This window comes from Pan troglodytes, chromosome 14 (genome assembly GCF_028858775.2).
Source record: "Pan troglodytes isolate AG18354 chromosome 14, NHGRI_mPanTro3-v2.0_pri, whole genome shotgun sequence".
NCBI classification, from domain to species: domain Eukaryota; kingdom Metazoa; phylum Chordata; class Mammalia; order Primates; family Hominidae; genus Pan; species Pan troglodytes.
Genome location: NC_072412.2, coordinates 117,243,378 through 117,267,634, shown reverse-complemented (window position 1 = coordinate 117,267,634; position 24,257 = coordinate 117,243,378). Strand labels below are relative to the sequence as shown.

The 24,257-nt window shown below is 49.6% G+C and overlaps 1 long non-coding RNA gene across 1 annotated transcript in view; it reads right to left on the bottom strand.

Moving 5' to 3' along the window:
* Positions 1-726: 726 nt before the first annotated feature.
* Positions 727-24,257, bottom strand: part of LOC134808165 (uncharacterized) — a 52,634-nt gene continuing 29,103 nt past the window's right edge. Inside the window, exons 2-3 of the long non-coding RNA XR_010150576.1 lie at positions 6,044-7,875; positions 727-1,979 (exon numbers count right to left, since the gene is read on the bottom strand). This is a non-coding gene — a long non-coding RNA (uncharacterized LOC134808165). The remainder of the gene's footprint in view (positions 1,980-6,043; positions 7,876-24,257) is intronic.

The following is a 24,257-nucleotide window of genomic DNA, read 5'->3' as shown; positions in this document are numbered from 1 at the left end:
AACCACAAGAATTTTTAGAAACAAATACATTAGACGTTTTCTTCAGCTGATGATTTTATTTCATTTATGTTATTCGTCATCTTCTGGAGGCCACTTGGGCATTGGGGGGCTGGTTGTAAAGGTATCATTAACTTAGGTTTGTGAAAATATGGAAATGTTTCCATATGTGGAACTCATAAGAAGCTAACTAAAAATGAAGCTTTAAGAAAGAATTAACAATAAATATTTTTTCTCTAAAAATAAGGGATGAGAAAAATACACATGCTTTTTCAATTCCTGGACACAATCTGGCCTGTTCTGCCTCCTGGTGCCTCTTCTTCCCAGGCTGCCCCTGGTCTATGCAGTCAGCACAGTGAGGATGTAGGAGCCTGGCCCCCAGACCCCATGTGTCTCACCACCACCGTGCCGAATGCCCCACTTCACAGATCTGTAAAAGTGGAGGCAGAAAGGGAAAACACAGGGCTCACGCACATGTGCACACCTGGATTAGAAAAAGAAATATTACTTGGTCTGTTTAAATATTTTGCTTTGAGTTTAAATGAAACAATTGATTCAAAGGAAGGTAGGAATGGTGTGCCCCTGTGGCCTGGGCCCAGGGCTCTGTGTGCGGGCATCTCCCAGCTGGGCTTTGACAATTACTTGAGAAGTGGCCAAAATAGACATTAATGGTCATTCTTGGATGGGAGCAGGTTGTGAGCGATTTCCCACTCATGCATGGCGGTCCTGCCAGCGGAGATGCTGGGGACATGGTGTTCCAAGGCTGCCCTGGAAGGTCGTCTCCCAGAGCTGCGTCCTTGGCCTCTTTTCCCAGCTCCACCTGAGGAAAGGGCTGGCCCAGAGAAGACGGGAGAAATCTGGGCAAGGATCCAGAGCATTCCCTATGAGCAGAATTTACAGAGTAAAGCCCAAAGCAAAGCATTCACTTCTCCCCTCAGTTGCCATGGCCCCAGGGAGCGGGTCACAGTGCCACATGGCCTAGAGGGAGGGAGCCAGGCTCCTGGGCCAGCCAGCATCAGCGATGAAGTCAGGATGAAAACCAGCCCTGGAGGGCCTGCTGCAAACCACATCCAACCCTGCCTCAGAGTGGGCACCAAGACACGGGATGCTGGACAGCAGTGGGGTTCAGTGGAAGGCTAACCTTGCGCTTGGTTTTTAAAGGTTTATTTATTTATTTTTTAGAGACAAGGTCTTGCTCTGTCACCCAGGCTGGAGTGCAGTGGTACAATCATAGCTAGCTGCAGCGTCCAACTCCTGGGCCTCAAATGATCCTCCTGCCCCAGCCTCCCTAGTGTTTTCTTTTAAAAACAGTTCTTAACCCCCAGAATTGTTCACTATCTTCCCAAGAAGCTGCCCTGGAGGTGAGCAGCTGGCCAGGCTTTCTGATTGCTTCATCACGTCATCTGTTTAATGAGAGTCCAGGTAGCAGATACAGACACGGGTCCCAAATCTTCCCCCACACTGATGTTTTTTTCTCAGCCTGAGAAACTGCCAACAGAGAGAAAAGGGTTTTGCATTCTGTGCATGACCAGTCGTATTTATTAAGGGTTACTAGGAGGGGCTACAGCAATTAGCAGGATACGCGCTGAGGATTCTGTGCGACCCCTCTACTCATGAGAACAGGGCTTTGCCCTTCCCCAAAGCCAGAATTAGGCCCCCAAATCTGCCAGCAGCACCTCCAGCAGGCCCCATCCATGCGACATGGTGGTCCTCACAGCCGGGACACTCTTACTCACAGCAGGCACATTGCGGGCAACCTCCCTGACCTTCTTAAGTCCTGGTGGCAATGTCAAAAGGGAGAAGGACAGAGGCATTGAGGAGAGCCTTGGTACCCAAGACAGGAGGGGAGAAACAAATATTGGCAAACACTGTTAAGAGGAGAAAGCACCTGTGACAATTCGTGCTCTGAAAGCCTGAAGTCCACGAGGCGTTCACTCCATTTCTCTCTATGTGCAGAAGACATTCCCATTCTGTTCCCATCACTGAAGTGATACACATGACAGGGTAAAGTCACTTTTAAGCTGAAAACTTGGTAATGTGATCTCTAAAGTAATTCTGAACCATCTTAGAGTGAATGAATTTACAATTATAAAAATTACTTTTGTAATGCTGGCTGAGCTTGGAGATATGATCAGATGATCGTATTGCTAAAATAAAACATGTTAAATTTAACATTATGGCAATTCTGTCATTTCATTCAAGACATCATAAATTGCCACAGCATTCTGGGTGAGCCATTAGCTCACTCTTTTTACTTATGTTCCTTCTTTCTTCTCTTTTTAATCCCAAAGAAATGGCTGTAATGAGTTGCTAATAAAATGACAAATAGAAACAATCTGATTTCATTCAAAGATTGCACATTCAGACAAGACTGACTCTCATTCTGAGAAGGGCTAAAGAAGGCAGCCCTGAGCAGGCAGTACCCTCATCCATCCCTCTCGTCCAGCTGGGTCTGGTGGGGGTAGACAGACAAAAGGCAAAGGGCCGTCATGGCTGGTGAACACGCTGGGCTCAAGGCCACGGGGAATGTGGCCGTTATTTTCCAGGCTGGGCTCTGCAGCAAAGCCTCTAGTGCAACCCTGGGAGCCAATTTGATTGATCCATGCGGTTTCCATTCCTGATCACCGTCAAGGTCTCCGGAGGTGCTGAGAACTCCAAGCACCCTTGACTGCACTGAAAGGCACTGCTGCACATCATTTGAAACAAACAAGTGCCCACATACCTCACATTTAAACTGATTTTTACTTTAAAGCTTTGGAAGGACTTTATAATTGTTCTTTTGAGAGACAGCATGGGATGGTGCTGAAGTGCCGTGTGGAAAGCCCAGCTCCGCCTTTCCAAGCTGTAGGATCTGGAAAAAAGTTACTTAAAATCTCTCTGCCTCGTCTATAGGATGGAAATAGCAATAGCACTCATCCCATGGGTGATTATGACCAGGAAGTAAATTAACGTAATAGGGACTTGGAGGGAGCCGAGCGCCTCCCAGGCGCTGCTGCGTGCTCCTCTGCACTGCCATTTGGCAGCCGCGAACTCACGTGACTTGCAGCTGGCGAGGCTGCCTTGGCACTCTCTCTGCACACTCAGGGGTGCTTGATGAGTAAGGAAAGCTGACTTATAAGCCATTTCCAAAGGCGGTGCAATTGCGATGGAAACTCAGTGTAACCTTCGCAAACTTGACCTGATATTGTTTTAAAAACATTTAATTAGAAAGTTTAGGGGCCAGGCACAGTAGTTCATGCCTGAAATCCCAGCACTTTGGGTGGTTGAGGCAGGAGGATCACTTGAGCCCAGGAGTTCGAGACCACCCTGGGTAACATAACAAGACTCCATCTCTACGGAAAAATAAAAAATGAATTAGCCAGTGTGGTGGGCACGTGCTGGTGGTCCCAGCTACTTGGGGGACTGAGGCGGGAGGATCACTTAAGCTTAGGGGTTCAAGGCTGTGAGCGTGAATGCACCACTGCACTCCAGCCTGGGCAACAGAGCAAGACCCTGTCTCAGAAAAAAATAAATTTTAAATTAAAAAAAAGTATGAATTACAGTTTTGTAGTTTTCTCATCCTCAATTCTGAAAAAATCTCACATATCTTCATGGATTGATAAAGAGCCTATGGATCCCCCAAGTCCTTGGCCTAAGGCTTCTGCACTGATCACCTGCTGAGCCGAGCAATGCTAGCTACAATTCAGGCGTGTGGGAGGTGCGGGTTGGTGGGATGCCACAGGCCTGGGCTCTGAGGGCCGGGACATCACCTGTGACTGTCACCTCTGTCACTAAACGTCCCCTCTGCGCGTTGCACTCTTTCCATGTCCCTGCTTCCCAAGCCCTCCCTCGAGGCCGGCAGCTAGGTCAGTGGCCCCTCCGCCCAAACTACCACATGCAGGAGGGGTTTCTTCCTCTTTCATCGTGGGCAGGAGGGGCCCTATAGTTCATGCCACCCCCGTGGCTCAGTCTTTGTTGAACTGTCCAGGCTTTGGAATTCCATTGTTTTGAGCTCAGGGCTCTCCTGGGTGGCTGTGGCTTCTTGATGCTGACTGCATCTCTATCAGGTTTTCTTCTAAACATAATCGATCACTCCACATATATTATCTCTTCTAACCAGATATAAAACTCTTCAAAAAACTAAAAATTGGAGGCCGGGTGTGCTGGCTCATGCCTGTAATCCCAGCACTTTGGGAGGCTGAGATGGGTGGATCACATGAGGTCAGGAGTTCGAGACCAGCCTGGCCAACATAGTGAAACCATGTCTCTACTGAAAATACAAAAATTAGCCAGGCGTGGTGGCGCTTGCCAGTAGTCCCAGCTACTGAGGAGGCTGAGGCAGGAGAATCACTTGAACCTGGGAGGCAGAGGTTGCAGTGAGCCGAGATCATGCCACTGCACCCCAGCCTGGGTGACAGAGTGAGACTCTGTCTCAAATAAATAAATTAAATAAATAAATAAATAAATGTTATTTATATTTATGAAATAGCTTATCAAATATAGTCTACATCTAACACTTAATATATAATTTTTAATATATAACCCATACTTTATTAATACTTAATATACAATACTTAACATAAATCATAACATATATATAACATGAAATATAAATCCTTCTATAAAAAGTCCTCTCCTAAAAAAACCTCTGTCATAATCAATATTGCCTGCCAGTTTAATTATGAGACACTAAATGTCACTTTCCCTCCTGTTGGCCGTAAATGCTGTTTGCAGTGGTCAAAAAGGTATTTAGTACCATGTGGCTTGGGATGGTCCAGTGAGAAGCAATTGCTGGGAAGAAGTGGTGAGCCGAATTAATTGGTGGCTGACATTCTGACACTGATAGACACCCATTACCTTATAATGGACACTAATGCACAAAAAAGCACCAAAGCAAATTGGCCCTTCAGCTCCCACTGGCAGCGGAGTATATTAAATGCAAGTCAATGAGAGTCTAACAGAAATGCCAATGGCTTTGCTATTAGCCCTTTATATCAATGTCCATCCGACAGGTATCCAAACTCACCTTTGGTGGTACACCACAGGCTTGCTTTCCCCATGGTGGCTAATCACCATGTAGCCCCCTACCCACCCAAAACCCACCCTCCTGAGAAGTTGCACATCAGTATCAATGATTTCCCCTCCCCACCCAAAACCCACCCTCCTGAGAAGTTGCACGTCAGTATCAACGACTTCCCCTCCCCACCCAAAACCTGCCCTCCTGAGAAGTTGCACATCAGTATCAATGATTTCCCCTCCCCACCCAAAACCCTCCCTCCTGAGAAGTTGCACATCAGTATCAATGACTTCCCCCTCCCCACCCAAACCCCCTCCTCCTGAGAAGTTGCATGTCAGTATCAATGACTTCCTATCCAGTGTCGCCATCCTCACCCAAGTAGGGGACGATTTCAAGGTTCCCTAGAGCCAGGAAGCATTTACAGCACGAAGAGATTTCTCAGCTCACCCCTGAAGAGTGATTTCTCATGACTTGGTTCATTCACTGAATGGAACTCTCACGCATTAGCCTCCTTCCCCTGAGATATCTGAGTTCTCAAAGCACAACAGTATCCTTTATTCCTTCCGCGTTTTCAAAGGTGGAAACGTGTGTCTGCATGTGTGAGTGTGCACCCATCCCTGAACCCAAGACGCATGGTAGACTCCTGTGACCTCTTCCTGTGAACAGACCGAGAAGCTCTGATGCAGAAGCGGGTCAGAATCAACAAGGCCTTCCCTTGCAGAGAACGGCCCAACACGGAAATACAGCAGAACATCACTGAGCATCGTAGCGCTACCACGGGTGTTTTTATGAGATGGTTAAGGTAGGAGGCATATCACATACATGCATCTCTCTGCCTATCTGTCATCTATCTATCTATCTATCTATCTATCTATAATTATAAAATATTCAGAAGTTTGCCTCCTTTAATCTTTCAGGAGCCCTACTATTTATGGTCACTTTGCATTCTCAAAGGTGAGGTCATAGACCTGGGAGACAGAACAAAGAGAAGGAAAGCCCAGACTGTCGGCCATTAGTGGGAGGATGAGCGGGGAAGCTCAGCATATTTACCTCCAGGAATCCCAAGCATCCTCTGGACTGCAGGCAGCAGGAGCTTTCCTTCCTGGGGTGTTGATGCCATGGCATGGCGGTGGCAGCCAGGGGAGACAGCAGAGGTCGCCTCAGTTGTCCTCCAGAACAAGGTCAGTCCTGCATCTGACAATACTGTGTAAGGCGCCATAAATACTGCCGTCCACTAAAGCACAGTGTTGGCAGATGCTGTGTGGGGCAACACTGAGCAAATGGGCCATCACGGGAATCTTCAGCTGTCTGTGCGTGTGTGTGCACGTATGTATGTGTGCACGTACATATGTGTGCATGTGTGTGAGGGTGCACGTGTGTGTGCACAATGCAAAGAGAGATGAAGAGAGAAAGAAGCAGGGATGGGGCGGATGAGGGGAGGGGCATTGAGATGAGGACTCCATTGTGGAAAAGTTAAGGGAACTGTTGACGTCGATGCCATTCATTGGGATCAATAAAATAAAGACAGAAAGTGGGGGCAAGGCATTCAGCTTTGTAGTAGCATACCAGTTACTGCCGTTTACCAGAGCTGCTTACCGTTGATGGCTAATGACCATGTGCAGAATGACTGTTGTGCATGTCACTAATATGTGGTGGATTAAGTTTTCTTTGATTACAGCACACACTCGGATCCTGGATGCCCGGTCCTTGGTTGTCATGTAGCTGGTGTCGCCCTCCACTCAGCTCCAAGGCATTAAATAAGGTTTTTGCAAGACTCAGGGCTGGGAGTGGAGTCGCATCAATGACATGGCCTCCACCGCAGGAATCGCAAGACAAGTGACATGCAGGACTCAGAAAGAAGCTGCTCCTCAGGGACCTGTCTATGCAGGACTCAGGAAGAAGCCGCTCCTCTGGGACCTGGCTCTGCTGGACTCTCAATGGGGTGTCTGAGTTTAAATCGATGTTTAGAGGATGAAGCAGGTTAGGGAAGATGGACATGCTGTGACACTCTGCTGCCCAAACAGACTCTGGCAGACAAGAGTGTGGGCCCCACGCCTGCCACTGCTCATTCACTCAGTGGGGTAAAAAATTTAACCTCTGTGCATCTCACTTCCCCCATTTTTAAAAATATGAATATTATTTGTCTGGGACGGTTTTTCTGAGGATTTTATAAGATACTGACTTAGAGAAACTGACACAGTTTCCGGAATCTCCCAGGTGCCTATTAAAAATATGTATAATATCTTTACTTATCATATACTTTATATCACAGTATATTTTATATGTTACATATCACGTGTATTCAAAATTGTTCTCAAAACAGAGAAAGAAAATATGCTATGCTAGGACATTTTGAAGGGATTAGGGTGCTGATCAGGCAGAGTGGCTTATTTATGTGAATGGTTTCTTATGGAGAAGGTTTATCTCTCTACACAAATCTCAAATTAGAGGGGTCCCCATTCAGCCATGACCTCTCTTACAGCCGTCCTGAGCAAGGGGTGTCACCTCTTCAGGACACCAGTTACTCACAAAATGAAGGCATTGCACGTATTGTTCCTAAAGTTCTGGCCAGCCCTGCAATTCCAGAATGGCTGAAACGGGATCTTGGTTAACCAGGAGGAAGACCGTGTTGGCTGTGATGATGCTCCGCTTGAACGCACAGCCATGGCTGCTTGCAGGGTCTCTAGCCTTGTGCTGCCTGGGATCCTGGGTTCACATGCGGTCTCCACCTTCTGGGTGCAGCTGCTGTCGCTCAGCTCTTTTCCTAAGTGAGCTTGGGCGGCTCCTGCGATTGGTTCTCTTGCACCAAATCTGCTCGTACCAGTTGCTTCTTCATTTGTTTTTTGTTTTTGTTTTTGTTTTTTTCTTTTCTTTTTAATTCGCTAAGGAATGGAAAAAGAGAAGGACAAATCTGTAGGTTCTTTCAGTAGCTGAAAGGCGTCGCGGTGAATGTCTCATGGCTGAATTTCTCATAGCGGGGCATCTTTGACTAAATTCATCATCCTTCCAAGGATTTTAGGGCAGATTTGAACTTGAGTGTTTTACTTTTAACTCATCCAAGGGTAGATAGGAAATTGTGCTGGATTAAACAGAGGGTAGAAAACCAAATGAAATGAGTTAAACAGCTAGAGATGCGGGAGGTTTGTCCTGGACGGGCCATTTGTCTGAAAGCAGCTCTGACCGATCCCCAAGTCAGTGCCGCACACCTCCCACACTGAGAGACGCCGCCTCGTAGAAACTTTTCACTCCTGTGTCTTACCTCTCTTTTCAGGGACCACCCTTGACTTGCATAAAATAACACATGTTTTATGTGTGCTTAACAATTACACAGTTCACCTCAGCCTGTTTGTTCCATCTGTAGCCTGGATTTCAAAGCACATAAAGATCACAAATTGTTTTGTTTCAAGTACTTTATACGGTGCCCACAGAGGAACCACAGGCAATAAACGCTTTCGATAATAATGGAATTATCTTAGTGCTCAAGGTATTACCCCAGTTCTTCAGGCCCCTGAGTGCGTGTGACTTTTGCAGGCCCCCTGTAGTCAATCCATTCACGATACCATCGTACCCCGCATGGCCCAAAGTCATCTCTCTTTGTTATGCATATTATGGATTCTCAAAACTATACAGAGAGTTTAAATATTAATTTGCCTTTCTGTATATTCTAATTTCAGAACACCAAGGAAAAACTCGGCGATTGGTGATTGCTATCACATTATTTAAATATAGCATGTATTTACTTGATAATACACAGTCATTTTTCTGTTGTATATGAAATAAATACACTCCCAATCCATAATGCACTATGATATTTATCTGAGTGATATAAACATTCCTTTGAATAATAATGCTTTGTGTAACCTCCCATGACAGTTTGTCTATTAAAAAGGAAATTAAATATACAAAGGTATGGGAAAAATCACTATAAGGCAATAATGAACTAGTAAATTCAAGAAGAAAAATGAAATAAGACTGATTTGAAGCCTAAACTTCCGTTGCTGTTTCTCATGATTCATCACTTATCACCAGAAATTCGGCTGGAGGGCCCTCGCACCCATGAACGCACAGATCCCGGTGATTATGTGCCGGACGCTGGGCCGGAAGAAGCCACAGTAACCGCGGCTGGACTCACTGATCAGTGAAGAGCTGAGGTCTGTACTTCTGTGGGATGCATCTGCTCTAATTTCTCCAAGTTCCCGATTATTTACTTAGAAATGCTCCCAAATTAATTTTCAATTCACAACCCAGTTCCTGATTTGATATCATTCAGCCAAGGTCTGATGATTGTATTTTCTCAAACAGTAAAAATCCTCTGGATTCCAGAGTATCACCCAATCTCCACCAGCCTTTTTCTTATTTAAACTGCACAAATCTGTGTAAAAGGGAAGTATTTGGTGTGGATATTCAAATGTATGCTTAGTGATATACGCTTACTTTAAAACTAGCCAAGTGCAGATACTCCAACATTGGAAAACTTTTTAAGTATTTTTGGAGGACAATTGGGGAATGCCACCTTTACGTGTCAATGATAACTATGAGTATGAGCAACAGTTATACATGATACCTGTTGTTTTTCTTTTACTGCCCAATTATTTCTGGCAGCAAATCTGCCTAAAATTGTCACTTAATTGAAATCAAGCATGTATGGCCACAATGACTTATGATTTCTTTTAAAAGGAAAAAACATTTTAAGTTGGGGTGGAAATCTTGTCTCCTCAAACAAAGTATAATTTGGCTATCTTTCTACGAGCAATAACAAAAAGCTAGACCCAACTACAAAAAGTCATACCCTCCACAGAACTAGAATTGCCCCTCCCCGCAGTAAGCCAAGCTCTGTTCCTGAGGCTCGGCAGCTGTGGGTGCACTGGGCTCCTACTTGGGTCAGCGATGTGTTTAGCTGAAGGCATGAAAAGACAGTACAGTGCATATTGTGTTGCAGCTATAAAGTAAAAGTCATCCTTGTAAAAGCCTTCCTGGTAACACCTTTAAAATCAGCAGTGAGAAAACCATTAGAGTGATTACCAGTGCCCAGGAGGCCTGGAGCCACCCTGGGAGCAGCCCCGGCTGCTCCTGAGGTGGGGCTGCGCCGCCCTCCAGGGCCAGAGCAGCCGAGACAGGAGGGCAGGTTTGCTCAGCTTCGCTAGGTGCTTGCTGCGAGTGGGGAATCCTGTTTTCTGCGTAGAGGGAGGAGGTGCTCTTTCCTCAGTGCCCTTCAGATCGGGTTCCTCCCCACAGCCCAGGAGGGAGTGGCTTCCCTGTGACTTGGAGTTAGGAACTGGAAGCCCAGGGCATCAAAGCTCTGCAGAAAGCTCTGGAAGTTGAGAACTTGGAAGTCTGGCCTTTTGGCCCCCAAAGCCTGTATCCTCTCTATTCCCCCCTTCAGCCTCTCATGTTATTATTACCATTAACACTGGAAACCAAAAATGAAATATGAAGGCCCCCCAACCATCAGAATGGACTTCCTCCTCAACAACAGCTCTTTAAAAATTTAACCCGAGAGACTGGTTCAGGCCATGACGAGCAGTGAGGGTTAGACATGCCTCACTCTAGCTCTCCGCCATTAACATCAACGCAGACTTTCAGTCTGATAAGAAACATTATACAACCGATTCCCTCTGAAGTCTGCTACCTGAAGGCCTCCTTTGCAAATAAGAACTTGGCTCTCCACCGTCCCTTATCTTCACCCAGACATTCCTTTCTCTTGATGCCAGGTCTTTAAATAAACCCAGTCAATTGTCAATGAGAAAATGTTGAAATTTACCTATAAGCTGGAAGCCCCCGCTTGGAGTTATCCTGCCTTTCTGGACGAAATCAATGTATTTGATTTTCTTAAATGTGTTTGTTTGAAGTCTTATGTGTCCCTAAAATATATAAAACCAAGCCGCACCCCAACCACCTGGGACATATGTTCTCAGGATCCCCTGAGGGCTGGGTCATGGCCATGGTCATACATATTTGGCTCAGAATAAATCTCCTTAAACATTTTAGAGTTTGGCTCTTTTCATCAATAACAACCACTATTGATAAACTTACCCAGGATCTGACTCTTGTGGTACACATTTTACATTCTAGAAGCAGTGTTTTCAATAAAGCCAGGAAAATGAGAATTTTACTCCAAATAAAGTAAAGAGTTCTGCATATTTGCTTGTTTGCTTATTGTTGTTTTTTTCTATAGCGATAGACATTGGATAACAGAAATTAAATTCACAACTCTTGATCATACTGTATAAAAGGACTAAAGAAAAAAGACAAATTACACCACATGTGAAAGTTGACCCCATATGACAATAGAGAGGGGAAACATTTGAAGTTTGCCTCCTGATAAGTTCTTGTCCTTCCTGCCTTTTTTCCCTTTACCTCCTCTTTTGAAGCCTGAGACTTCACTGGGCCTGCAGGGGCCCCATGCTTATGCTGTCCCAGGCTAGACAGCCCATGTCCCAGGTCTCTGCAGCTGTCCCAGGCTAGACCAGTCCATGCCCCAGGTCTCTGCAGCTGTCCCAGGCTAGACCAGCCCATGTCCCAGGTCTCTGCAGCTGTCCCAGGCTAGACCAGCCCATGTCCCAGGTCTCTGCAGCTGTCCTAGGCTAGACCAGCCCATGTCCCAGGTCTCTGCAGCTGTCCCAGGCTAGACCAGCCCATGTCCCAGGTCTCTGCAGTTGTCCCAGGCTAGACCAGCCCATGTCCCAGGTCTCTGCAGCTGTCCCAGGCTAGACCAGCCCATGTCCCAGGTTTCTGCAGCTGTCCCAGGCTAGACCAGCCCACGCCTGAGGTCTCTGCATCCTCCTGTCCCTTGGGGTGTGGGCCTGCCCCGGGCTCTTGCCTCACAGCCTGTGACTGACTTCCCAGTTTGGCAAATAAATATCTGCCAAGGCATTAATGGGCAAAAAATGGCTTCATTTACCTCATTCCTGAATGTCTAGAATTAAAGAAAAAGGGAATGTCATGGAAGGTGGCTGGAGACCAGCTCTCATGCTTGACTCAGTGCTTGCCAACTCACTTCCAGGTGACACTGGCCAGGCTAACCCAATTTCCACAGCTGGTGATGGTTTTAAAATGGGACCATGCAAATATATGCTTGCATTCCTCCCTCCAACCTCCCAAGTGTAAGTGTTTAACCTTGTAATCTAACCCATGGGCCCAAATAGGACCTTCATCAGAAGCAGAGTGTCACAAAAAACTTGGGCTTCCATTTCTTTATTTAGATGGATGAGAAAGCTCTAGTTTCATGTCCTTAACTCCTAGGATTTTCATCTTGGTGGGAAAATCAACTAGGATTCCAAGTTCATAATTTGTTCCTGTAGGGGAGCCCTGGGAAGCAGAGGAACTGGCAAGGCAGGGGTGATGGCACACGATACCCTTACGAGGTAGGTGCTGGAGCATGTCCTGATCCCGTGCTTCAGAGGGCAAGGAGAGCCAGGCGGCCCACAGGCCCACACGCTCAGCACCACCTCCGTGATGTTTGGGTAAATGCAGGCAGGTCACCGAAGGCTGCTGCCCTCGTTAACCAAGCACGAGCATGTGACAGAGCTTTGGAGGTGCTCCGATTCAGAGCCGTGATGAAGAAGGCAGACATAAGTGAAGTTTTAAAATAAAACATTACATTGCCAGTGTTTCCAGCCTGTCAGAAGGGAAGTTGCTTCCCCATAACTGCAAGTCAACACGGAGCGGCACAACATAAGTGTCTCTGCACTTTCCCCATTTCACGCGAGGTCAGCCTGATGGCTGAGTGTGCTTAAGTCAACACCGCAGGCCGTTTTATAGGACAGGTGCTCTGAACGTATAGGCAAGGCCATCCCTATTATTTCAATTAACAACATAAGCTACAAAAACACAGGCGGGTGAATTAATTTAGAGCTTCCATTTAGTGCTGCTTGTGAGGACATCGTTGGGCCCTTGGTTGTCGTGGCAACTTAAGCAACCCCAGCAGGCAGAAGCAGGCGGCTGCTGCTCGCGTCCCCCGCACACACACGGTTCAGATAGTACATTAGCAAAGAATACGATGTCCATGTAAATGTTGAGATATTTTCGTTGCCATAGAGATAAGAAGAATGGCAAAAATACAGGAGTGCTTGACATACTCCAAGGCAGACTTTTAATTAAAAAAAAATCTCCCCTGACAATGCCAAGATGGCTGAAGGCACCAGGAGCTTCTGGGCTCATGGAGGACTGGCAAGGCCCCCACCCAAATGCCATGGACAGGGCCCGAGAATTCTGCTGAGTGGCCCAGGAGGAAGCACAGGGGCACCGGGAGGTGTGGGGCCACGATGATCTTCTTTCCACGGAGCACAGAAAAAGAAAGGAGCAGAGACAGTGGAGCCCACGTGCCAAGTTAGCGCATCCTTCTTCAGAGGGGGGAGGCCTCGGCATGGACAGGTCTCATCTGTCCCAGCCCAGAGCTCGGAGCCTGCACGAGGACGACCTCGCACGTGCCCCCAGGCAATGTGCTTCCTCCTCGGCCTCCCTGTCCTTGGAGCAGGCTGCATGGCTTCGTTGTGGGGGTAGCGTGTGGGTCGATGTGAAGCGTGTGCTCCATCAAAGCAGGGGGCAGTGGGCAAGGAAGGAGCGTTTGCACGTCTTGTTGTCAAAGTTGGGGTTGGCTCTTCTCAAAACTTGCCATTCCAAAGCATTATGGGAGGGAGGGACTTTACTTTTCTCTAAAATTAAGATTTCACTTTTTTAAAAAATGGTAGAAATTTCCATGAGCTTCCACCAAAGGAACCTGCTATAAGTATTTCCCACAGAGGCTACAGCCAAGGCCCAAGGACTGACAGTGGCCACGTCCAGGAAGGTCCCTGAACAGGCTGTGCATAAGGAGAGGCCAGAGTGGTGAGGGTACCTGGCAGAGGCTGGCCTGTGGGCTCAGCAGCGGCACCAGCGACCTCCCCTGCCTCCTGGGCACCCTCCAGCCTTGACTGCCAGCTGTTTGTCCTCATCCGAGCGATCGCTGAGAGTCAGAGTTCCCCACGCCGTCCTATCCCACCCTGCCCACTTTCCTGTGTGCCCTTAGCCGTTTTCTCATCGGCAGCTCCCATCTCCTGCAATTCCCGCACGTCTCTCCCAGCCCTGAGCCCACTCTGTGCTCTCCGCTGATGGCTAACTGGCTTCTCCACCCTGACGACCCATCCCAAACCTCACATGTCAGAGGGCACTTCATTATCTTCCCTTCCTCTCTTTCATCTCCCTAAATGCAGCAACCTGAGACTGGAACCTCAGGTTTTCCAAGCTCCTCCATCTTCCACACCATGGGCTCTGGACTCACTGAGTCCCCAAAAACCAGGGCCCAGTGACCAAAGGGATGCCTCTCCCCAAGCCAGGGTGGACACTTTTCAAAGCCACATCAGTCAGACACCCCTTTCCATGGCTTTGAGCTTTGAGCGGGGCATGCAAGATGGAAACACCAGCAGTGAGGAAGGGGTGGGAGCCTCTCCATTCCCCAGCAGCACACGGAGTGTTCACCTTTCCTTCTGAGTCGCTGCAGAGCTGCCCTGACTGCTGCCTTTTTCAGAACCCGCTTCTTGATTCTCCCATTTAATTCAGTCCAAATAAAAATCCTTTTCTGCTTAAATAGCTGGATTCGTCTTCTGTTATCCGCAATATCAGAACCCTAACTGCTGAAATGAGCCGGACTTGGTTTCTGTTATTTGTGATGTTAGAACCCTACCCAATACAGACCACTGATGGCAGAAATGTTTCAGGAGAAATTTGATGGGATGGAAAAAAGGATGAGACAGAATCTTCCTAAACTATGTCAGACAATCATTCTGAGCTTGAGCTCGCCAGTATCCTTCAAGGTGGAGTTTCCCTGCAGAAGACATTTGTGGATGACCCCTCTGGACTGGAAGGTCGGATTGAGACTTATTCACTGGGTGCCCCACATTCACAGAGTGAGGTCAATCACAAACAACTCTGGCCGCTGCAGACACACCTGGGCCCCTCTGCTTCTCGTCCTGTCCTAAGAGCACACTCTGTTCCAAGCTACCTGCTGAGAGAGTGACTTCCAGGGAAGGAATTCCTTGCGGTCAGTGCCCACTCACAGCTTCCAATCTATTCCTTTTGAAAATAGGAATTTCTCATGCGAAACCCAACCTCTTTCCCAAAGTATGCAGCTGTGTGGAGGGGAGCCACTCCTAAAGTGTGTCAGGGGAGCTACTGATCACAGGGGAGAAGCCCAGGGGTCCGGGGTCTTCATGCCGTCACAGGGGCTGGCCCTGCCTCAGTCCTGCCATCACAGGGGCTGGCCACCCATGCATATCCCTCTATTGCCCGCCATTGCAGTGTCCGTCGGGACCTTTCTATGAGCAGCCGTGCCAGTGCCCAGCACTGCAAAGACATAAGATCCAGTCATAAACCTCAGCGATCACACAGGCGGGGGGTGGTGACCCGAGAGACACTGTCAACCGTCCTGGGACAGGAGCACAGCGACAGCATCCTGCCACGGGAACGGGAGAAGATAAGCTGCTTGCAGCTCAAGTGGCAGAGAAGGCTTGAGGAAGCATCTCAAAGTGTAGGTTTCAAAAGATGAAGAGAACATTCCTGGGATAGGGCTGGGGCGGGATGCAAGGGGGTGCAAGGGGTCCTGTGATCCAAGCTGTGAACCGGGGCGCGCCAATGCCCCACTCGGCAAAGCAGACCAATTTGGAGCAAAAGTTTTTGGGAGAAGTCAGAGACAGGGCTGTTGCCGTGGGCTGCAGGCAGATGGTGAAGGATGAAAGCTGGACCACTGTTAGCACCTCTCCAGTTTTCATGACACTTTTTCTCTGGTGACCAAAGAGAAGCATGTCGGAAGGTCGTTGTCGGCATCGAGCAAGGCGTCATAGCAAAGACACACCCCCAGGCCTGGTGCCCACAGAGACCTGACATTCCCAACAACTGCCAGTTCCCTGGGTGGCATCTCTCCACTCCACCCCATGTCCCCTGCTTTTATGCTCCTGGCCTCTCCCCTGAAGGGGCCACACAGCCATCTCCTACAGATCTTGGCATTCGGGGACAACTTGAGTGTGAGCTGCTCATCTTTGAAAATCTAAGCCTCATGGTGTTGCTCACACATGTCCCTCCTCTGACAAGATAAAGTACGCAGCCCTGCAAAGCCACCCAGGAATGCCAAATCCAGAGCTGAGGACAGTCCTGAAGCCAACTGCAGCTGCCAACCCTGCTCTCACTGTCCCAGGGTTTCTGAGATGATGGCTGAGAATAACGGGGAGGGAGCCTGGCCCTGCACGTCTGGGAGGGGTGGCCGCCCGCCAGAAAGCTGCGAGGTCAGGGATGGGAGTCCCCTCTTCCCCTCCTGCCTTTGCAGTGGCTCCATTCCTCCCCACGCTGTTCCAGGCATAATTGGATGATGACAGGAGTGCCAGGCTCAAGTGTGTGGTCAATGTGGGTGAGGAGTGCTGGAGCTGTCTGCTTGAGAGAAGAGGAGAGCGAGGTGCCCTCACCTCCCCATGAGGTTTGGGCTCTGCCAAGTCCTTTGGCCGGGAAAGAGAACTCAGTGTCCCGGTGGGAATAATTGCACGGCTGAGCTTATGCCAAGTCAAATCTGAGCCTTTCACCAGCCTGAGCTGCCATGCACTGTGTCCAGCAAAGCCCGGTGGGGTCGCGAGGCTCTCCTGGAAGCGCTCCCTCCTGCCAGGGCCCAGGTGGGAGGGAATCTGAGCAGCCTCCCAAAGCGGGGGCAGACATGAGTCACCCAGGAGATGGGGTCCTGGAGGCTCCCCGAGTTAGATCAAGCTCGCTCGTCTTCACTTTTGGAAGGGGCTGCGTAGACAAGAAAGCTTGAACTGGAGCTAGGGAAGGGCTAAGAAGGGAGTGCATGCTGCCACAGTGTGGGAGCAGTGGATGCAGTGATGCTTCCAAAGGGCCAAATTCTACCCTAACGAAGACAACCAGCACTGCACAGAAGTTCAGGCAAGTGGTCCACTCCCTAACACGCTAGCGATCACAAGGAAAGAAGACACAGGCTCAAACTCACCCCGTCCTCTTCCTTCCCCAGAATCCACCAGAGGCTCTTGGCACAGCAGGTGTTTCCAATTCTCTTCCCCGCCACCACTTCCTGCTGGATACCTCTTGGGCCATGGCCCACCTCATACTGTTATTCTGAGAATTAAATAGTGTAACATAATTAGAGCTTAGTAATAGCTAAATAAACATTAATAAGAAAAACGAGACCATGTATTAGAGTTCTCCCAAGAAACACAACCAATAGACCTGTATCTGCTCTCTATAGAGCTACATCTTTGTTTGTCTACCTCAAGGTTTATGTTAAGGAATTGGCTCACCGTGACTATGAGTGCTGGCAAGTCCACAGTCTGCAGGGCAGGGGGCAGGCTGGGGACCCAGGGAAGAGCCGATGCTGCAGCTCAGCGTCTGTCTGCAGGCTGAGCTCCTTCTCGGGGAGTTCTCAGTCTTTTGCTCTTAAGGCCTTTAACAGATTGGATGAGACCCCCCCACATTCCGGAAAGCCATCTGCTTTACCCAAAGTCCACTGATTTGAGGTTAATCTCCTCTAAAAACACCTTCACAGCAACATCCAGACTGATATCTGATCCAATATCTGGGCACTGGGGCTTGGCTAAGTTGACACACAGAATTAACAACACAGATCAGCCCAGGTGTCTCCTCCTTTCTGACCACCACCTCTCCTGTCTCTAGAGTGCTTTGCCCTAGACCTCGGGATCCCAGGTTTGGAGCCACGTGGACTCATGGAACACCTTCCATGTGGGCCTGCTCTGTATTCATCTCAGAGAGGACTTGGACCACCAAAGCATGTTCTGAACATTTGGGGGTCTGAGAAGCTCCTTGAGGAATCAGGTACTAGCTTTGGATTTTTGCCCCAGAAAATTTACATATGCATAAAATTGCATGACATTTCAGGGTTCCCACGGCCTGACCTCCTAAGTTTGTCTACATGTTGAATTTCAGAAGCCTACATCTAAAAGTATTGCAATTGCCTCAGCTTCAGCGGAAACTGTTCAGAAGGGAATGGGCTTTGTTAGGATCTGGAGATGTTTCCACCCCCAGAAATGACGAGGGACAGGGAAGGAGTGCTGTTTGCAGGGCTGTGGAGATCGAGAGGCACCATTGGAGGTGTAGACCATGTTCTGTCTCAGCTCGACCTGCCAGAGCCTCGCCAGGTAGGCCACCAATAGAAAGGAGGCCACTGGCCCAGGTAAGAACAACCAGATGCCACAGATGCCGCCCAGCTGGGACCTGTGCGCCTCAGGGCCCACGTCCTCCCTGCCCCTTCCTGCATCCAGGCTGAGGGCTGAGACGGTGGCCCTGGTTCTATGGGGCAACCTTGTTCCCACACTCAGAAAGTATCCCCTGCCTGTGGGTCTGTGAGCAGGCAGTAAATACTGTTAGGAAAACAACAGAATATTCCATGAAAACTGCTTTGATTTATTATTAACACAAGTGTTTCAATGGTGAACTCCACTTCAGAGAGTGTCTGTCTCACCCCTTCTTACTCACTTCACGTCTCAGTGTTCTGTCTTTGCAATGACAATTATTCATCGTGGTTGGTTTTCCTGAGCTCTTCACTATTGAAACCAGACTTTTGCAAGCCGTCTCTCAGCTCTTGGGAGTCAAATTTTAGAGCCCCCGGAGTGAACTTCTGGGCCAATGGCATTTCTCTCATGGACGCGTGTGTGCCGTAAGCCTCACGGGACCAGAGCACCACTAAGAGAGGAGGCTGCAGACCAACGCTGGTCTGAAGCCTTCAAAGCAATGAGGGACCCGGTGGGGAGAGCAGGGGCGCAGAGCAGACGGGGACTTACCGAGGAGGGGCTTTGCAGGGAAACAGGAGGGGTCTGCAGAGAGGATGGTGCAGACGATGCTCTCAGGGAGGCCAAGCTAGGATGAACTAAGGCGTTTCCAAAGCAGCACAAACATAGAGACTTCTTAGTATAACAGAGTCCACCTGACTTCAACCAGGAAAGGGATTGCAACACTGTTTGGGGATAACAGCGCACTCGGATCCGGACCCCGTGGACTGGATTTGAGGATAACAGCGCACTCGGATCTGGACCCTGTGGACTGGATTTGAGGATAACAGCGCACTTGGATCCGGACCCCGTGGACTGGTGTCCCTGAGAACGTTTACTGAAATTCCTCACAGGGGAAAGCTGGAGTGGCCTCCTGTCCTTGCACGTGGAGAGAAATGGTGGTAGGGAGAAGCAGCAGTGCAGGGCACGGATTGGATCAGGACATACTCAGTGGACACCTGCTATGGGTCAAGTCAAGGATCACCCCCGCCTCCATCAGACTACACAACCTGTGACAGCCTCGCTCCCATTCATACTCCCTGGGCTTCTTAGGACAAGCTCGTGAAGGAGGTGGACGTTATCACCCCTCTACTAAAAACAGGGAAACTGGGAATGAGAAAGATTATCCCGGGCCACATGGCTGTAAAGTGTCAGAGCCAGAACAGACCCTGGCTCTGCCTAGGGTGGGCCGGTGCTCCTGCTGCTGCTGCTCAGAGGCAAGCCTTGGGGTCGTGCTGATATAAAATATCTCCCTGCTGCCCTCGGAGCTGGCCACAGGGCAGAGCCAGGAAAGGGTGCAAGAGTCACAGCCTCTCAGGGTTGCTGACTCATTCCTCCAACAAATGTAACAGGAGTCGTTTCAAATACCGCAGGGGAATGCGCTAGCGTGGCGCCTTCTAACGTGCGCTCAACAGTCAGAGCTGTTCAGGGCAACGTTCCCTGCTGGAAAGCGTTGCTGGGCGGTTGTACCTTGACTCAGCTGTGCCGGTGGCTGGGGGCAGCAGAGGTGGCACTGCGGAGGCGAGGCGGCTTCTGCGGGCAGGAACAAACTCATCGTAACTTAGGGAACACGGAGTCTCTGCAACCGTTTTCTGAGCATTGTATTAAATGAATGGCTTAATTAGACCCCAGTGGCGTTTTCTTCACCATGAATTGAAATGGCCTTGGCGTTAATACACATCAACATGTTGTCTCAATGATGCCCAAAAAGTCAAGACAGCAACAAATGTTTCGCAGGGAAGAAAAGGAACTTGTGTGGCTCCCGAGGCCCTGCGAGCTCAGCTGTAGTGCAGGGCCAGGAGCTGCGTTGGTTTCTTTTTTTTTTTTTTTTTTTTTTTTTTTTTTTTTTTGAGACGGAGTCTCGCTCTGTCGCCCAGGCTGGAGTGCAGCGGCGCAATCTCGGTTCACTGCAAGCTCCACCTCCCAGGTTCACGCCATTCTCCTGCCTCAGCCTCCCAAGTAGCTGGGACTACAGGCGCCCGCCACCGCGCCTGGCTAATTTTTTGTATTTTTAGTAGAGACGGGGTTTCACCGTGTTAGCCAGGATGGTCTCGGTCTCCTGACCTCGTGATCCGCCCGTCTTGGCCTCCCAAAGTGCTGGGATTACAGGCTTGAGCCACCGCGCCCGGCCTGTGTTGGTTTCTTGTAAGACACGTTGCATGAGGTGTGAATTTAAGGAGGATAGAGGTCAAGAGTTTAAAATTTCAATCCCAGGTGGAAGCAAGCAAAACATGCCGGAATTCAGCAGCTTGGCTGTGGCCTGAGAACAGGTGAAGGCTGGGCCGCAGAACCGGGAGAACCTGGGAGGCACAGCGGCCTCCTCTCGCGGGTGCTCCTCACTGAGCCAAACTGGTGCGAGGCCCACACTGGTGAGGGGTGGATGGCAGCGCCCGGGCAGCACCCAGGAGGCCGGGCCCCAAGGGACCGTTTCTGTCTGATTGACAGGGACCTTCTGGGCAGCAGCACCTGATGCCTGGGCCACCGAGTGGGGATCGAGGCCCATGTGGCTTGGGGCAGAGGCTCTCAGTCCGCATTGGCCCCGCAGGTCCCAGAGGCTGGGACCACCTCAGGAGCCATATGAGACATGTCAGGGGCTTCTGCCTGAGCTTCCAGCAAGGGCCATGGCCGCGAATGAGGAAGAATGGAAGGCGCCCTGGCCGGGAGGGAGGCCACCCTGGGAGCCCCCAGAGCCGCCTGCACACGCGGGCTGGGTGCTGTCCCCTGTGCGGCCCCAAGACCCAGTTTCCTGATGGATGAGGCGCCGGACCTCAGAGGGCAACGTGGACAGTCGGATGCGGCCTAGGGACGAGGGGGACACGTGGGGCTGATGGAGACACGGGCAGAGGGCACCAGAGGGAGAGCTGGGACTGTGTGCTCCACACACCACAGAGAGATGCACACACACCACACGCACACCACGGACACACACACACCACAGACATACACCACACACACCACATAGACGCGCACACACCACACACACACCACACAGACACACACCCCCCCCACACACACACCACGAATAAACACACACCACACACACACCACGGACACTACGGACACACACACCACACACCACACATACACCACACACACACCACACAGATACACGCAACACACACACACACACCACAGACACCAAAGACACACCACACATACCACACAGACACACACACACCACACACACCACAGACACACACCACACACACCCACACCACACACACATACCACAGACACACACCACACACACCACAGACACACACCACACACATACCACAGAAACACACCACACACACACCACACAGACACACGCACCACACACACACCACAGACACACCACACAGACACACACACAACACACAACACACAGACACACACACCAAACACACCACACACACGTACCATGCATACACTTACCACACACACACACCACACACACCACAGACACCACAGACACACCCACACAACACACACACCACATACATCAGACACACACACCACAGACACACCCACACCACACACACCACACACACACCAGACACATACCACACACACACCACACAGACACATACCACACACACACCAGACACACCCACACAACACACACACCACATACACCAGACACACCCACACACACCACACACACCACACAGACACACACGCACCAGACACCACACACACCAAACACACCATACACACACCATACACATGCACCACACATACACTTACCACACACATATCACACACACCACACAAACCACAGACAGACACACACTCCACACAAACCACAGACACACACCACACACACCAGACACACACACCACACACCACAGAAACACGCCACACACACACCACACACATGCACCACACATACACTTACCACACAGACACATACCACACACATACCACAGACACACCCACACACCACACACACCACAGACACACACACCACACACACACACCACACACAACACACACACATACCACAGACACACACCACACACATATACCACACATACACATACCATACAGACACATACCACACACACCACAGATGCACACACCACAGACACACCACATACACCACACACACCACAGACACACAACACAGGCACACACACACACCACAGACACACAACACAGGCACATACCCACACACACACCACACCAATACACACACCACAGACACACCACACACACATCCGCCCACACCCCACGTACATATACCACACACACACACCACAGAGACACACACCACACACACACACACACCACACATTCCACAGACACCCACCACACACACAAGCCCCACACACACGCCCCACACCCCACATACATATACCAGACACACACACCACACAGACACACACCAGACACACATACTACAGGCACCCACCACACACACCACAGACACACACCCACACACCACAGACACACGCACCACATGCATACCACACACACAGCACACACACAGACACACACATACCACAGACACCCACCACAAACACACACCACAGACATACCACACAAACCACAGACAGACACCATACACATCACAAACCATATGCACACACGCACACCACAGACACACACACACAACACACACTACACACAGCAGACACAAAAACACCACAGATACACATACCACAGACACACGCACACACCACACACACCACACACCACACACACAGACACGCCCACACACATCACACACACATCAGATACACATATCACAGACAGATGCACACACACACCACACACACACAGCCTCCCCTAGACACACCTCACACCTCCCACAAGAGACACATATGCCCCACAAACATGTAAACACACACTCACCATACACCTACAGACACACACGCCTCAGACACACACACACATCCTGGTTCCCCACTGGCACGCACAGATGTCCTCTCACACATTCACACAGGTATGGGTGTCCCCATGAGCTCACACTGGGCCAGTGTCAAAGCTCCTCCGTGGGCTGACCCGCAGCCAGGCATTCCCACAGCCCCCCAGGAGAGGGCGCTGCTGCCGGGGCCCTTCACAGCCCTGCGGAGGACAGGGATGCAGGCAGAAGCCAGCCTGGCCATTCCAGACGTTGGTCTCACCATGTTCTACCCCACTACATTATTAGACGCCATGACACGTGATATGCCACCTCCACAGACACACACCACATCACTCTGCCACTTCATGGAAGTTAGAGCTCTCACCTTTCTGAGCCGTCTGCCTCCTCCCGTGATAAGTCAGTTTTCTGTGATCGGAGAGTGTGCACATTCTTGCCTCTATGTGAAATCCCACAGCCAGTGAAAAAACCACTATATCTCCCATTAAGTGTGGGGCTAACATTTCCTTTCTGCTGCATTCAAAATACACCCACGGCTTCCATCATGATGTCCTTTCTGTTTGTTCATCCTGGTGTAAAGAATTGCTTCTCCAGGCCTGGTGCTTGTCAGTACCCATCAGCATCAGTAGTCCATCAGCAGCATCCCCCTGCAGGAGAACCTCCCTTCAGATTGGAATCCTGCAGTTGGTTCAACGTGCACCACGCTAAGCCCACAACCAGCTCCGAGAGGGCTCTCATTTAATATGTCTCTGCAGGGACACCTTGCAACACAGGAGAAAGGGAATAATCATCTAAGATTCAGTGGAAAACCGTACCCTTGGAAATTATCTACTAAAGGAGGTGAAAAGCACTTTTAGAGAGTTTTACTTGACACTTCTCAACAGGAAAGAGCATCATAGGGAAAGCAACAGGAGCAGGGTTAAAATATGCACTGAAGGCAGCAAAAAGCAGAGTGGACCGGGTAGAAAATGGAATCAATGCTGCTGGGGAGAGACAGAAGACTTTCTCCCCGAGAGCCAAGGGAAGGTCGAAGCAAGTGCAGTTGAAAATGATAACACGGAAAATGAAAACCAAACCGAAAAACATTATCATCAGAATGTTAGTTCTCCAAATTAATCCAATCCAATCCACATCCAAATCCCAAAGGAAATTTTACAGA